The sequence below is a fragment of the Theropithecus gelada genome, chromosome 6 (genome assembly GCF_003255815.1).
Source record: "Theropithecus gelada isolate Dixy chromosome 6, Tgel_1.0, whole genome shotgun sequence".
Lineage (NCBI taxonomy): Eukaryota > Metazoa > Chordata > Mammalia > Primates > Cercopithecidae > Theropithecus > Theropithecus gelada.
In genome coordinates, this window is record NC_037673.1 from 96490595 (window position 1) to 96501116 (window position 10522).

The following is a 10522-nucleotide window of genomic DNA, read 5'->3' on the forward strand; positions in this document are numbered from 1 at the left end:
TTAAGGTTAATATTGTTATATGTGAATTTGATCCTGTCATTATGATGTTAGCTGGTTATTTTGTTTATTAGTTGATGCAGTTTCTTCCTAGCATCGATGGTCTTTACAATTTGGCATGCTTTTGCAATGGCTGGTACCAGTTGTTCCTTTCCATGTTTAGTGCTTCCTTCAGGAGTTCTTTTCAGGCAGGCCTGGTGGTGACAAAATCTCTAAGCATTTGCTTATCTGTAAAGGATTTTATTTCTCCTTCACTTATGAAGCTTCGTTTGGCTGGATATGAAATTCTGGGTTGAAAATTCTTTTCTTTAAGCATCTTGAATATTGGCCCCCACTCTCTTCTGCCTTGTGGAGTTTCTGCTGAGAGATCTGCTGTTAGTCTGATAGGCTTCCCTTTGTGGGTAACCCGACCTTTCTCTCTGGCTGTCCTTAACATTTTTTCCTTCATTTCAACTTTGGTGAATCTGACAATTATGTGTCTTGGAATTGCTCTTCTCTCAGCGTATCTTTGTGGTGTTCTCTGTATTTCCTGAATTTGAATGTTGGCCTGCCTTGCTAGGTTGGGGAAGTTCTCTTGGATAATACCCTGAAGAGTGGTTTCTAATTTGGTTCCATTCTCCTCATCACTTTCAGGTACACCAATCAGACATAGATTTGGTCTTTTCACATATTCTCATATTTCTTGGAGGCTTTGTTCATTTCTTTTTACTCTTTTTTCTCTAAACTTCTCTTCTCCCTTCATTTCTTTAATTAGATCTTCAATCACTGATACTCTTTCTTCCAGTTGATCAAATCAGTTAATGAAGCTTGTGCATGTGTCATGTAGTTCTCATGGTTTTCAGCTCCATCAGGTCATTTAAGGTCTTCTCTACACTGTTTATTCTCATTAGCCATTTGTCTAATCTTTTTTCAAGGTTTTTAGCTTGTTTATGATGGGTTCGAACATCCTCCTTTAGCTCGGAGAAGTTTGTTATTATCGATCTTCTGAAGCCTTCATCTCTCAACTCTTCAAAGTCATTCTCTATCCAGCTTTGTTCCGTTGCTGGCGAGGAGCTGTGTTCCTTTGGAGGAGAAGAGGTGCTCTGATTTTTATAATTTTCAGCTTTTCTGCTCTGGTTTCTCCCCATCATTGTGGTTTTATCTACCTTTGGTCTTTGATGATGGTGACGTACAGATGGGGTTTTGGTGTAGCTGTCCTTTCTGTTTGTTAGTTTTCCTTCTAACATTCAGAACCTTTAGCTGCAGGTCTGTTGGAGTTTGCTGGAGGTCCACTCCAGATGCTGTTTGCCTGAATGCCACCAGTGGAGGCTGCAGAACTGCAAATATTGCAGAACAGTCAATGTTGCTGCCTGTTTGTTCCTCTGGGAACTTCGTCTCAGAAGGGAACCCGGCCTTATGAGGTGTCAGTTAGCCCCTACTGGGTGTTGTGTCCCAGTTAGGCTACTCAGGAGTCAGGGACCCACTTGAGGAGGCAGTCTGTCCATTCTCAGATATCAAACTCAATGCTGGGAGAACCACTACTGTCTTCAAAGCTGTCAGACAGGGACATTTAAGTCTGCAGAAGTTTCTGCTTCCTTTTGTTCAGCTATGCCCTGCCCCCAGAGGTGGAGTCTACAGAGGCAGGCAGCCCTCCTTGAGCTGCTGTGGGTTCCACCCAGTTGGAGCTTCCTGGCTGCTTTTTTACCTACTCAAGCCTCAACAATGGCAGGCAGCCCTCCCCCAGTCTCACTGCAGCCTTGCAGTTCGATCTCAGACTGCTGTGCTAGCAGTGAGCAAGGCTCCATGGGCATGAGACCCTCTGCGTCAGGCGTGGGATATAATTTCCTGGTGTGCCATTTGCTAAGACCATTGGAAAAGCATGGTATTAGGGTGAGAGTGACCCGATTTTCCAGGTGCTGTCTGTCAGGGCTTCCCTTGGCTAGGAATGTGAATTCCCTGACCCCTTGCACTTCTCAGGTGAGGCAATGCCTCCCCCTGATTTGGCTCATGGTCCGTGGGCTGCTCCTACTGCCTTGTACCCACTATCCAACAAGCTCCAGTGAAATGAACCCAGTACCTCAGTTGGAAATACAGAAATCACCTGCCATCTGCCTCGCTCATGCTGGGAGCTATAGACTGGAGCTGTTGCTATTAGGTCATCTTTGAACTTCCCCTCCTTATGTTTATTTTCTACTGTTAATGTTGACACATATGATGGCTATTTTAAGTGGCACATGTTACAGTTTTGCTATTTAACATATACATGGGAATTAGAATGCATTTTTTTTTTTCCATGAAACCTAGAATTTTATAGGAAAAAGACAGGTCATTCCTGACAGATTTTCCAAAAGCTAACTTCTGCAAAAATAAGATGCCCATTCCTTCCTAATAAAGACAAGAATGTCCCCAATATCTCTGTAGACTTTTTAAATAGAGCTATTTAAGAAATTCTAGAAGGCCTAAAGGAAAACAAAAGGAAGTAAAGAAAACAGTAAGTGCCACCTACAGTTTTAAGTAAATTTCATTCATCTTGCTGTTTGAAGCAGCCATTATTAATTTTGGAAATCTTTTACAATATTTACTTTTGGATCACTTTCCATGCCATTGAGATTTACTATCTAAATGAAACAATCAAAATAAGAAACAGTCATGTAAGTGGCAAACACCTCTGCTCTACTATCTCTTTGCAGTTGGATAATAAAGCTTAGGTCCATTGATCCAGGAACCACTGTGTAAGAGCATCACATGGCTCATAGCACAAAATCCCAAATATGATATGCAGTGAATTATACTCTAACATAATATTTAAAAGCCCTGTAGTAAGTTAATGTGTAACATTATGGTTTGAAGAAAGTATTTTTGTGAGAGATTTCACATTCAAACATATTGAATACTCAATGTGGCATGTATTTGGATGGGGAATGAAAAATTTATATAACTGTTCATGAATAATCACATGATTGCACTTAACGTTCAGTAATACTTACCTGAATGTTTTCTTATTGCTGAGATACATTCATATACAAAGCCTGAAAGTATACATTTGAATGTATGATTGATGAAAATAGACCTAGTTGATATTGTTCTAGCCTCATCTACTCTCTGTAATGTTTCTATAGTTCTTTGCATTGTTTTCAAATAAAATCATAAAATACAATCTGAGAGCTTTAAAAATATTTTACTAGTTATTCCAAAAGAATTAAGAAATAACACAAATGAATTAGAAGTCATTTTAGTATTTTTCATAGTTTAAAGAAATATAATGAGAGACATTTTCCAAAGTGGTGTTTTAGAAGCTTGTGAAAATGGATGTGGCTTAATTACCTTTCAGTACCTGGAGTGTGCTGGTTATATGCCGTGTTTAACACAAAAGAGCAGGATTCTACTACTTTGTTCCCCCAGTTTTACTCAGTGTGGTTGCATAGCTGAATCAAAATATTCATAATCACTGAATAAAAACATTTAGCTTTGAGGGTTGTGGGTTAGAATCAAGGAAGCATAGGAATTTTACATGTCCTAAGTATCCCGAGGGAAGAGATAGAGATAAAACAAGGTAGTTGGGGAGAATTCCTTACAAATCACTCAAGAACATGCTAATTCATTTCTTTCAGCTTTATTCAGGTACAATAGACAAATCGAAGTTGTATGTATTTAAGGAGTATGACTTGATATTTTGATATATGTGTTATATTATAAAATAATCACCACAATCCAGCTAATTAACATATGTGTCACCTTACACAGTTAAATTTATTTTTATTTTTGATGAAAACACTTAAGACCTATTGTCTTAGCAAATTTTAAGCATATAAGTCATTATTGTTAATGGATGTATAGGAGATCTTTAGAACATGTTATTTTGCATAACTAAAACTTTGTAACCCTTAACATCTTTCCATTTTCTTCTTGCTCATCTCTGACAACCACCACTCTAACTCTCTGCTTCTGAGTTTGACTATTTTAGATTTGACATATGAGTCAGATAGCAGAGTATTTGTCTTTTTGTGTGCTTATTTTACTTAGTGTAATGTCCTCCAGTTCAATCATCTTGTCATAAATATCAGGACTATCTTATTTTTAAAAGCTGAATAATATTCTATTGTGTCTACCTACCTACCAACCTATCTACCTATCTATATATCTTGGATTTTCTTTGTCCATTCATCTATCAGTGGACATTTATATTGTTTCTATATCATGGCAATGGTGAATAATGCTGCAGTATAAACATGAGAGTGCAAATATTTCTTTGACATAGTTATATGATTATCTTTAGATATACACCATAAGCGGGATTGCTAGATCATATATGATAGCTATATCTTTAAGTTTTTGTTGAATTTCTAGACTGTTTTCTATAATGAGTGTATTAATTTACATTCCCACCACCTTTCCACCAGATTCTTATCAGTATGTGTTGCCTTTTGTCTTTTTGATAATGGCCATTTTAACTGAGGTGAGGTGATATCTAATTGTGACTTTTACTTGCATTTTTCCAATCATCAGTGATATTGAACACCTTTTCCTACAGCTTTGGGTTATTTGTATGATTTCTTTTGAAAAGTGTCTATTCAGATTCTTTGTCCTTTCCTGACTTCAAAACATATTAAAAAGCTATAGTAGCCAAAACAGCATGGTACTGGCATAAAAACAGACATATAAGCCAAAGGAACAAAATAGAGGGCCCAGAAATTTATGCATGTATGGTCAACTGATTTTTGACAGGGTGCCAAGAACATATGATGGAGAAAATATGGTATCTTCAATAAATTGTACTGGAGAAACTAGTTATCTACCCATATAAGAATGATTTTGAACCCTTGCACCATATACAAAAATCAACTTAAAATCTATTCAAGTCTTAGACATAAGACCTGAAACCATGAAAATACTTGAAGAAACTACAGGAGAAAGCTCCTTGATATTGATCTGGGCAAAGTTTTTTTTGGATATGACACTAAACACACAAACAAAAGCAAAAATAGACAAATTTAGAAAAAAAATAGTAGAATTTCGTTAAACTGCAAAGCTTCTGCAGAGCAAATAATCAACAGTGTGAAAAAACAATCCACAGAATGAGAGGAAATATTTGTGAACCACATATCTGATAAGAGGTTAGTATGCAAAACATGCAAGAAATTTATACAATTTAATAGCAAATAAGCAAGAAAAATAGGAACCCAGTTAAGAAAAGGAACACACTCATTTTTTGACTCTCACTTTAAGACCGATAAAAGAGCTGCAGTAAAAAGCCATAAATAAAAATATACATATAGAAAAACATAAACAAATCTGATTTCCGTATGTTGGTAGGTAAAACAAGAACTCCCTTTAATAAAGTTTAGTTATTTAATTATTGCTGTGTATAATATTTCTTTCTCTTTGAGAATATTCACACCAAAGGGTGTGGCTGAAAAAATTTATTTCTTGTGTTACTAAAACTACTAATTATCACATTAATTGTATGGATTTCACGTATTATTCTTTGAAGTATCTGAAGTCATTAGTGCTCATGAGTCTTAACAGCTCTCTTTATGTAAGGCCTTTGGGATAACAGTAGACACTCTAGAGATTTAATAATAGATAGCAAAAAATACACTACTGTTTGTCATTATCTCAATTTCATGAGTGTTCCCCATTCTAATACATTTTCTTTAATCTCCTCTTTCCCTTTCTCATGATACTACCTCTACATTATGTTCTATAAAACTGGCATTTTTTTGTTAGCTTATTGGTTATATCAATTGCAAATTGTTTATCTTCTTGTTGGCATTTTTATAAGGCCTAATGGAAGAACATAAATGCTATTGTGATGGTTAATTTTATGTGTCAACCTGTAGGGTATTTTTGGATGAGATTAATGTTTAAATTGGTTAACTTTAGGTAAAGCAGATTATTATCCATAATGTTGGTTAGCCTAATCCAAATTGTTGAATATCTGAATGGCACAAAATTTCCAGCCTCTGTGAGCATGAAGAAATTTTCTAACAGACTGCCTTTCAACTTCACCTGCACCATCAACTTTCCAGAGTCCCCATCCTGTCAGCATTTGGACTGGAACTATGCCATTGGCTCTCCTAGGCCTCAAACCTCCTGACCCATGCTGTAAGATTCTAACTCACGAGCCTTTGTCATCATGTGAGTCAATTCCTTATAATAAATCTCTTTCAAGATATTAAACAAGACATCCTATTGGTTCTTTTACTCTGGAGAACCTAATACAGCTATCATGAAAAACTTGGATATTCAAATTAGATAAAGTATATTTCAGAAATGTACCAAGATCACATTGTTAGCTTCTCTCTATGGCTTTATCCTAATTCCTAAGTACTCTCTGCTTAGATAGCAGGGTTTGCTTAGTGGAGAGATTATATCTCTAACTATATTACCAGGACAGGTTTTTGACTACATACCAGCCATCTTTCTCAAGAAAGTGATAATAAAAGCAATTTTTTTTCATATTTGAAATCCTAGAGTACATCAATAGCAAATGGAAAATGAAGAAAGAGGGAATTAAAATTGAGTAAAAAATTAATATTATTTATTTTAGGAAACAGTAACAATAAGTAGATAAAGAATAGTTAGATAAGGAAAAATTTTCTAAAGTCACTGTTAAAACTTGAATTTTCTTCTAAAATTATCCTGCTGAACACCTTTCTAGATAAGAAAAAGAGTGAGAATATTAAGTAAAATTCTAAACTTTTAAAAATATAATTGCTGTTTTAATTCTCAGACAGGTAACATACAAAATTTACATGTAAGGACATTTTTAGCTATAGCAGTGGTTCTGCAGAGCAAAACCATATACTACAAAAGTAGTGTTCACCCATCCTAAAACACTAGAAAACTTCCACAGGGCTTTGACCTCTTGTAGATTATGTGAAAAACAGTAATCTATCTATTTTGTGTTTTTTTTTCAGAAGTATCCAATTTTTTTCCTCAGAGTAAAAAAAACACATATAGGTAATGAGTTTCTTGATAAAATGTTTCTTTTTAAAAACTGCGCTGATGATTTCTACTTTCAGGTAAGGTCTTACTTCTCTCCATAAATAATTAAAAACTTAGATAAAACATGTTTTTAGATACTAGACAACAGTAAATACTGTGAACTAAAGAAATAAAATAGGTAATTGCCTACAATCATTCTGACTTTCTGCCTGTGGGTTATTTATAAATCCTGGGGCAGGGAGAGCCAACCCACTAGCTCCCAAGAGCTGTAGCTAACATTTTATTTATTATTTTTTGATTTGAGGAAGTGGTGTTTGTAGTACAAATCTGAGATTGCTAGAATATTTTGGGACAGATTACCAGTGAAGAAAGAGTTAGTCAGAGAAACAGCTCCAGAAATCTACATAAGGAATCAATGAAGTCTTTAGTTGAATGTCAATCTGTGTGTTAAGGTGAAACTCCCTGAGGATAGGCAAAGAAAATTTCTGAGGAAACAATAATTTCCAGGTATATATAAGTCAAAATAATTTCCACACGACAAACAGTGTCATGACTCCTTCCAAGTCCTATTAAACAAAGTGAAGTAACATCATTGAATACATGGGCAGTAGTAGAGATGCAAAATAAGTCCATGCTCTAGTAATTGGGCTAAACTAGTCCCATAAAATAGATTATTCTGGACCAGGGATTGGCAAGTTAAGGACCAATCTGAACCACTACCTTCTAGTAACTAAAATTTTATTGTAAAATGGCTTTTTACTTATTTACATGTTATCTATAGAGACTTCAGTGTTACAACAATAGAGTGATAGAAATCAAATCGTCTGCAAAGCTTTAGATAAATACTGTCTGGCTCTAGACAGAAAAAAATCCCTTGCTGATTCCTCCTCTAGACTTGCCCTAATCAAAGGACTTTCATGGAACTCAACAGCCTATCAGAACAAAATTCAACATTGATAAAAGTCTGACAACACAATCCAGTAGTCAAATATTTAACATTTTCAATGTCTGTCATCCAAGCCAGAGTTAGCATACATACAAAGAAGGAGGATAAAATGCCTCTATTCTCAGGTAAAACAAATCAAGAAATAACATAGATGATGAGATAAATAGAAAACATTTTTAAAAATAGGTATAATTATCATGTCCAGCATGTGCCAATATTTTTTAAAATGAACAAAATGAGGAGAGTAATAGGGATATAAAAAAAGAAAAAGGGAAATTCTAAAGATAAAATTATGATACCAAAAATTAAAATTATTCTGATTGGTATATTAGGCCCTGAAGTAGAAAGTCAGTGAAATTGAAAACATGGCAACAAAAATTAAAGTATAAAATAAATAAGAATAAATGCACAAAGGGAAAAAACAAAATATTAGTAGCCTCAATATTAATATCAGAGACAATACCAATTGGAACAAAATACATGGGGTGGAACACAAAAAGAAAGAGAAAGAGAAAAACAATGTGAAGCAATTCTTTTCTTGTTTTTTGAGAGTCTCACTCCATCACCTAGGCTGGAGAGCAGTGGTGCAATCTTGGCTCACTGCAACCTCTGCCTCCCAGGTTCAAGCAATTCTCCTGTCTCAGTCTCCCAAGTAGCTGGGATTACAGGCACCTACCACCATGCCTAGCTAATTTTTTTTTTTTTTTGTATTTTTAGTAGAGACAAGGTTTTGCAGTGTTGGCTAGGGTGGTTTCGAACTTCTAACCTCAGGTGATCCACCCACCTCGCGATTACAGGCATGAGCCACCGCGCCCAGCCCATATTTTAAAAAATCTATATTTTATACCAAGTCATCAGACATTTGAGAATATATCCTATTGAAGTAAAACACCGTACAGATATATTTCAAGAATGAGTATTGAAGAAATGCTCACAGAATTGAAAAATCAGAGAATGTTGAATAATTGTAATATATTCATATTAAAAAATAATTTTCAGTATTAAAGCAAATAGTTAAAGCAACTAAAGCAGTTGTAATAGGCAGATTTCCAAAAAACGGTTATGTAAGAAAACAAGATACAAACATTGTAATATCATTTCATGTTTTCAATATAAATTATTTAAAAATTCATATATGTATACATATGTTTACCAAACTATGTGACTACTGAGAAAAATATGAAAGAATGCATGCTTGATTGTCATATCCCATAGGGTGTGTAATGGGAGTAGCGAAGAAGATAAATGGGGTGGTATAAAAAATATAAAACCGTAATACACTGAAATGTAATATGAATATTATACTTTACATTTGTTTAAAATTACATATGTGATACATACAACTAAAGTGGTGTAAAAATTAGAAGTAAAGTTCAATGAGAAGGAATTGATTAAATGTACATACATATACCTACAGAACAGTATAAATATATGGGTACACATACACACATACACATACACATATATATAATCTTTATGTTCACTAAATAGTTATGTGTCATTTAACAACGGATATATATTCTGAGAAATGTGTTGTCAGGCAATTTTGTCCTTCTGCAAATATCATAGAGTGTACTTACACGAACCTGGATCACACTTTGGCTATCTGGTACAGACTATTGCTCCCAGGCTACAAAGCTGTACAACACGCTGCTGTTCCAAATATTGTAGGCAATTGTAACTGGATATTAAGTTATTTGTGCATCTTAATGTATCTAAACATAGAAAAGGTACTTATAAAAATACAGTATTTTAATCTTATGAGACCATGGTCATCCATGTGGTCCATCATTGACTGAAGTATCGTTGTGCATGTCATGACCGTACATATACAACATTCATATATTTAAATACATGCATATATATTATATATATATGGGGTATGCACATAAGTAAAATATACTTTCATCCACATTGCAATTTTACTGCTTGGATTTATTTTCTTAGAAAACAAAATAAATAAGATAGTATAGATTTAAAAATCTATGGATAAAATAATTCAAAGCAATAGTGCTTTTGTAGTGAATAACATAATATAGTATAAATATACAAATACAATAATGCATTACAGATATTTTGCATATTTTATAGTATTCAAGTTATCTCTTTAAAAGAGCTTTAGAAATGAATTCAGTAAGTGAAAGAACAAAATATTTTTATAACAAATTATTTCGCCAAATTTATACATTACTACCACTAGTGATGCATGAGATCATTCATCTCACCATTGCAAACGCTGTCATTATAATTCAAAAAATTGTATTTACTATTTCGTTGACTTAATTTACTCTTTAAGAATAGTATAAAACGGCTAAAATGATGACATTTAATTATCTGATTCATCTTTTTTGGCTCCACTTAACAATTGAGGTTCTATTAATTACTTTGTGGATTTATGTGGGCTTTTCTATCGAGCTATATTCTGAAATAGTTGCTCATAATTTAGTACTGCTTTCTTTTTCTCTTAATTTTAGTTAAAGCTTCTGACATACAGTAGTTGCAAATTATATAATATTAAATCTATTGCTTTTTTCCATTATGATTTTTTTCCTTACTGTAATAAAGCTTAAAATGTCCTTCCTGTTAAACAAGTTTCCTATCTAGCTTGTGTTAAATTAATCTCAGTGGAATTTAAGGATCCATAGCAAATGG